General features: G+C 44.0%; 1 long non-coding RNA gene across 1 annotated transcript; it reads left to right on the plus strand.

Annotated features, from left to right (window-relative positions):
- Positions 1-244: 244 nt before the first annotated feature.
- On the plus strand, positions 245-5,822 carry LOC145524334 (uncharacterized). Its single transcript, XR_014067407.1, has 3 exons — positions 245-374; positions 841-1,736; positions 2,492-5,822. It is a non-coding gene; the product is annotated as an uncharacterized LOC145524334 (long non-coding RNA).
- The last annotated feature ends 447 nt before the right edge of the window (positions 5,823-6,269 follow it).

A 6,269-nucleotide genomic window follows, 5' to 3' on the forward strand; every position in this document is an offset into this window, starting at 1 on the left:
TTTTTGTGCTTCTGGGATTAGTTTTGCTGGAATATCTTGGTATCCTTGGGCAAAGGCAAGTCACTACATTTTCCAAAGCTTGATTATCTTCATCTATTATAAGAAGGGATTAGACCAGCTGCTTGGACATTAGAGTCACAGACATTGCCATACTTTGTTGTTCTTCAGTCAGTAGGCCATGTCTAACTCTTTGTGACCCCATGGAGTGCAGCAAGCCAGGCTTCCCTGTCCTTTACCATCTCCCGGAGTTTGCTCAAACTCATGTCCTCGGTGTTGCCATCCAACCATCTCGTACTCTGTCGTCCCCTTCTCCTCCTGCCTTCACTCTTTCCGGGAATCAGGGTCTTTTCCAATGAGCTGGCTCTTCTTATCAGGTAACCAAAGTATTGCCATACTTAGGAGTTTGGAAATTAGTCTGAAAGCAGCAGGGAGCCATTAGACCAGGGAAGAAATATGATCAAGTTGTGTAGTCAAATGAAATTCTGGTCATGATTTGCAAGTTAGATTGAAGGACAATGATATATTAGGTCACAAGATCATTTAAGACCATTCCAATAACCCAGGCAAGAGGTCACAATGGCTTGAATCCCTCACTATGGATGCAGAGGGGGTGGGGGAAGGGACCAGTGATGCTCACACAAGTGTCTGACTTGAACAACTAAGGGAATGGTGGTCCAATTACTTAGGTTAATCATGAGAGTAGCTTCCCAGTTTTTCCAATTGGTTCCAAGTTACTTTTCGTATTTCCTTTCCAGTCATCCTTTTTCTTCCTCCTTCTGCCCACTTCCAAATGGTGGAGACCAGAATGGTAAAGGCTTTCCTATATTGATTATGTTGCAGCCTAGAGACAAAGACCTCACAAAGAACCTTTCTTCATCCCTAACAAGATCCCTGGATAGAAGCAGAGAAAAAGTGGAGTGTAATGGGCTATAGAGAAAAACCTGTTGATGGAATCAAGGTTTATTTGGAAACACTTGAGAAACAATCATAGTCCCTCTTTTTCCCTCAGTAACTCAAGTCCTGACATGCAGTTTCCCTGCAGCTGCCAATCTGTCCAAGTCAAAACTTTCCTGGTGATGGCCATCCTTGGCCATGATTGTCCCATCTTAGTCCAAGCCGAGAAGGCTCATTTCACTCCTCAGGAGCTTGCCACACAAAGAGCCATTGACAAAAGTAAATCTAACAGGTGAGACCTTGATCATGATGGATTCTTCCTGACCTTCCCTTTTTGTTATGGACCAAGGGGCAGGCATGCATCCCACTTCTTAGGATTAAGAGATTACCTTCAGAAAGGGAAAGAAAAATAGTGTTAATTAATTTTTATTTGCGGCCTCCGCCTTTTTCCTGTTCTCTATTCCTCCTTTGTCTAGTCCCAGGGAAGGCCTGTGGGAGAGGCCTGGCCTGTCAGCGGAGTTGGCTTCTCTGTGGTGGGGAACTGACTGCAGCCACTGTGAGCCACCCTTCGCCGACCGCTCCTCTTCCCCTTGCAGCTCTTACACAACAGCCAGGCAGGCAGATGGAGAGTCCAGATCGTGCTTTTCTTTCTGGGCTCCCAGGATTCTCAAAGGATCCCTTTGTTAGTGAATGTCAACCTCTCCCCAAAGGCGTGAAGTGGGAGCCAAGGAGGCTGAACCCAGATGAAGTGGAGGATGGGGACTTGCCGGTGGCCTCTGGGGTAACCTTGGCATCTGTGTGTTTTCCAGGGTGAATGTGGTCTAGGACATTCAAAGTACTTGGTAAGACTCACCTCCTAAAGGAAGCCCTCCCAGATTACTCCTATGCCTGCCTGTTAAGTTGCCTCAGTCACGTCTGGCTCTTTGTGACCCTCTGGACTGTAGCTCCTCCGCCCATGGATTTCCCACGGCAAGAATACTGGAGTGGGTTGCCGTTTCTTTCTCCAGGATTACTCTTACTTCTGCTCTGATTGTGTCTGCACTGGGCCTCCTCTTGGGCTGATGTGCACATAATGCCTCTCTTGACACACTTGGAACCATTGAAAGAGAAACTTGAGACCATTGAAAGGGAGGGGGAAAGACACATGCTTGGGGCAGAGACAAATTCAAAGCCAAGATTCAACTAAATCCTGCGCTCTTTCTGCCACACCCAGCTCTCTGGTCCACACAATACTCTGGGATCAATTACCTCAGTTTCAGATGCCCCAGGGAGAGGTCGAGGTCAAATCCAAGTGCAGTGTTCACTCAGAATTCTGTCTTTCTGGAAGCCTGGGATATTTTGGAATATTTGAATGGAGGCCTTCATTTTTCTAGGGCTTCCCTGGTAGCTCAGATGATCAAGAATCTACCTGCAATGCAGGAATATTCGGTTCAATCCTTGGGTGGGGAAGATCCCCTGGAAAAGGAAATGGCAACCCACTGCAGAATTCTTGCCTGGAGAATTCCATGGACGGAGGAGCCTGGTGGGCTACCGCCCATGGGGTCACAAAGGGTCAGACACTACTGAGAGACTAACACTTCTTTCCTCATTGCCCTAGGCCACGGCACACTCTGCTTTCCCCAGCAGGCACGATCGAGGACCTCTGACGTAGTAACGTTCGGGTTAGGGTACAAAACAGCCAACCCTGGGAAAGGCGTTAAGACAGGACACTTTGTCACTGTGTGTGTTCTCCATCACTCACAAGCTCTCACTGTCAGAAGTAACAGAGGGGCCGCTGCAGGAGAGGAGCTGCACAGAGGGGCGTGTTAGAGCATGAACCGAAATCCGAGGGCATACACAGGGCTACATTTTCTCCAAATCCTCACCAACACTTTTGTCTTTTTGATGACAGCCATTCTAACGTGTATGAGGTGATATCTCACTGAGGTTTTGGTTTGCACTTCCCTGATGATTACTGATGCTGAGCACATTTTCATGAACCTATTGGTCATTTTTATGTGTTCTTTGGGGGAAAATGTCTATTCAGATTCTCTGCTCACTTTTTAACAGGTTGTTCTTTTTTTTTTTTTGCAGTTGGATTGTTTGACTTCTTTCTGTGTTTTGGATATTAACCCCTTATCAGATATATGATTTGAAAATATTTTCATTCCATAGGTTGTCTTCATTTTGTTGGGCAGAAAATTTTTGGTTTGATATAGTCCCACTTGTTTATGCTTGCTTTTTGTTAGTGTTGTCTTTGCTTTTGGTGTCAAATTAAAAAAGTCTTTTCCAAAACTGATGTTTAGGAATTTTACTCATTATGCTTTCTTCTGGGAAGAAACATGGCTTTCTTATGGTTTCAGGTTTTACATTAAGGGTTTTAATCTATTTTGAGTTTATTTTTCTGGATAGTGTGAGACAGGAGTCCAGTTTTATTCTTTTGCATGTGTTTGTCCAGTTTTCCCAAAACCATTTACTGAAGAGACTATCCTTCGCCATTGTATGTGTTCAGTTCAGTTCAGTTCAGTTGCTCAGTCGTGTCCGACTCTTTGCGACCCCATGAATCGCACCACGCCAGGCCTTTCTGTCCATCACCAACTCCCGGAGTCTACCCAAACCCATGTCCATTGAGTCGGTGATGCCATCCCGCCATCTCATCCTCTGTCATCCCCTTCTCCTCCTGCCCCTAATCCTTCCCAGCATTAGGGTCTTCTACAATGAGTCAACTCTTCACATGAGGTGGCCAAAGTATTGGAGTTTCAGCGTTAACATCAGTCCTTCCAATGAATACCCAGGACTGATCTCCTTTAGGATGGACTGGTTGGATCTCCTTGTAGTCCAGGGGACTCTCAAGAGTCTTCTCCAACACCACAGTTCAAAAGCATCAATTCTTTGGTGCTCAGCTTTCTTTATAGTCCAACTCTCACATCCATACATGACCACTGGAAAAACCATAGCCTTGACTAGTTGGACCTTTGTTGGCAAAGTAATGTCTCTGCTTTTTAATATGCTGTCTATGTTGGTCATAACCTTCCTTCCAAGGAGTAAGCGTCTTTTAATTTCATGGCTGCAATCACCATCACCAGTGATTTTGGAGCCCAAAAAAATAAAGTCTGACACTGTTTCCACTCTTTCCCCATCTATTTCCCATGAAATGATGGGACCAGATGTCATGATCTTAGTTTTCTGAATGTTGAGCTTTAAGCCAACTTTTTCACTCTCCACTTTCACTTTCATCAAGAGGCTCTTTAGTTCTTCTTCGCTTTCTGCCATAAGGGTGGTGTCATCTGCATATCTGAGGTTATTGATATTTCTCCCAGCAATCTTGATTCCAGCTTGTGTATCTTCCAGCCCAGCGTTTCTCATGATGTACTCTGCATAGAAGTTAAATAAGCAGGGTGACAATATACAGCCTTGACGTACTCCTTTTCCTATTTGGAACCAGTCTGTTGTTCCATGTCCAGTTCTAACTGTTGTTTCTTGACCTGCATACAGGTTTCTCAAGAGACAGGTCAGATGGTCTGGTATTCCCACCTCTTTCAGAATTTTCCACAGTTTATTATGATCCACACAGTCAAAGGCTTTGGCATAGTCAATAAAGCAGAAGTAGATGTTTTTCTGGAACTCTCTTGCTTTTTTGATGATTCAGCTGATGTTGGCAATTTGATCTCTGGTTCCTCTCCCTTTTCTAAAACCAGCTTGTTAGGCTGTGCTTAGTGGCTCAGTCATGTCCGAATCTTTGTGACCCCATGGACAGAGCTATCTTGTCATAAATTGTTATTGTTGTTATTGTTCAGTTGCTAAGCCGTGTCTGACTCTAGATCCTATTGACTGCAAAATGCCAGGCTACTCTGTCCTCTGCTATCTCCCAGAGTTTGCTCAAATTCATATCCATTGAGTCGGTGCTATGTAACTATCTCATCCTCAGCTGCCCTTTCTCCATTTGGCTTCAATCTTTCCCAGCATGAGTGTCTTTTCCAGTGAGTCAGCTCTTAGCATCAGGTGGCCAAAGTGTTGGAGCTTCAGCTTCAGCATCAGTCATTCCAGTGAATATTCAGGCTTGAATTCCTTTAGAATTGACTGGTTGGATCTCCTTGCAGTCCAAGGGACTCTCAAGAGTCTTCTCCAGCACCACAATTCTATAGCATCCATTCTTAGGCCCTCAGCCTTCTTTATGGTCCAACTTTCACATCCATACATGACTACTGGAAAAATCATAGCTTTGACTATATGACCTTTATCAGCAAAATGATATCTCTGCTTTTTAATACGCTGTCTAGGTTTATCATAGCTTTCCTTCCAAAGAGCAAGATCTTTAATTTCATGGTTGCAGTCACTGTCAGCAGTGATTTTGGCACCCAAGAAAATAAAATCTGTCACTGCTTCCACTTTTTCCCCTTCTGTTTGCTGTGAAGTGATAGGACTGGATGCCATGATCTTAGTAATATGAATGTTGAGTTTCAAGCCAACTTTTCACTCTCCTCTTTCACCCTCATCAAGAAACTCTTTAGTTCCTCTTCACTTTCTGCCATTACAGTGTATCATCTGTATATCTCAGGTTGTTGGTATTTCTCCCAGCAAAGAATGTTAGGGAGCTCAGCAAATTTCCAGGAAAGCTGGAAAGACAGAATCTGAGCTGGGCAGCAGCCACACTCAACAGCTTCTGTAGCAAAACCATCACGACCAGATGCTGCTTGGCCCCTGTAATCCCTGGAACCAAATGCTGGAAAAGTTACCACTGCCCATGTGAAGACTCGCCTGCCTTCACCAACCTTGCAGTTCAGATAAGCGTCTCCCTACATGTAGCTGCCTCCTCATGGGATTCACTTCTGAATTCAAGTCCCAGCAGTGTGGAGCTGGTTGGTAGAATCTGGATCACATTCCTCCAGGCACCTTAGTTGGCTTCTTCCTTAGAATAGTAAGTCTTAAAATAAAGGAGAGTAGCAAAATAGTAGAAGGATATTTTTCAGTGCTGGCTGCTAAAACAATCTCTCCTCTACACAAATCAAAGAGCTGAGTTAAATGGGAATACATAGGAATCACTGCACCTGCATTTTTAGTCTTTAGAGAGACAAATTTCTGTGATGCCCTTGGAGCTGAAGAATTGCTTGTGTTTCAAACTTTGAGAACAGGGAATTTGTTAAGGTCCCATAAAACTTTATGGTAATTGCTAAAGACACACCTCTTTTCATCAGACAGGATTTGTTTTCTCTTCAGGAGTTCAAATAGAACATGAATGAACTGACTATTTCAGTTCTTGAGAACCTATGGTCAGTTAGTCTCTGCTAATGATCATTCTAGTTACTCCTTTAGCCCTTTGTCAATGTAAAAAATATTCACAACCCATAAGTTGACAGTTATGTTTTATTTGGTGTGAATTTTTAGAACTTTAAGCC

The sequence above is a fragment of the Giraffa tippelskirchi genome, chromosome 10 (genome assembly GCF_054371585.1).
Source record: "Giraffa tippelskirchi isolate mGirTip1 chromosome 10, T2T-mGirTip1v1.2.pri, whole genome shotgun sequence".
Taxonomy (NCBI): Eukaryota; Metazoa; Chordata; class Mammalia; order Artiodactyla; family Giraffidae; genus Giraffa; species Giraffa tippelskirchi.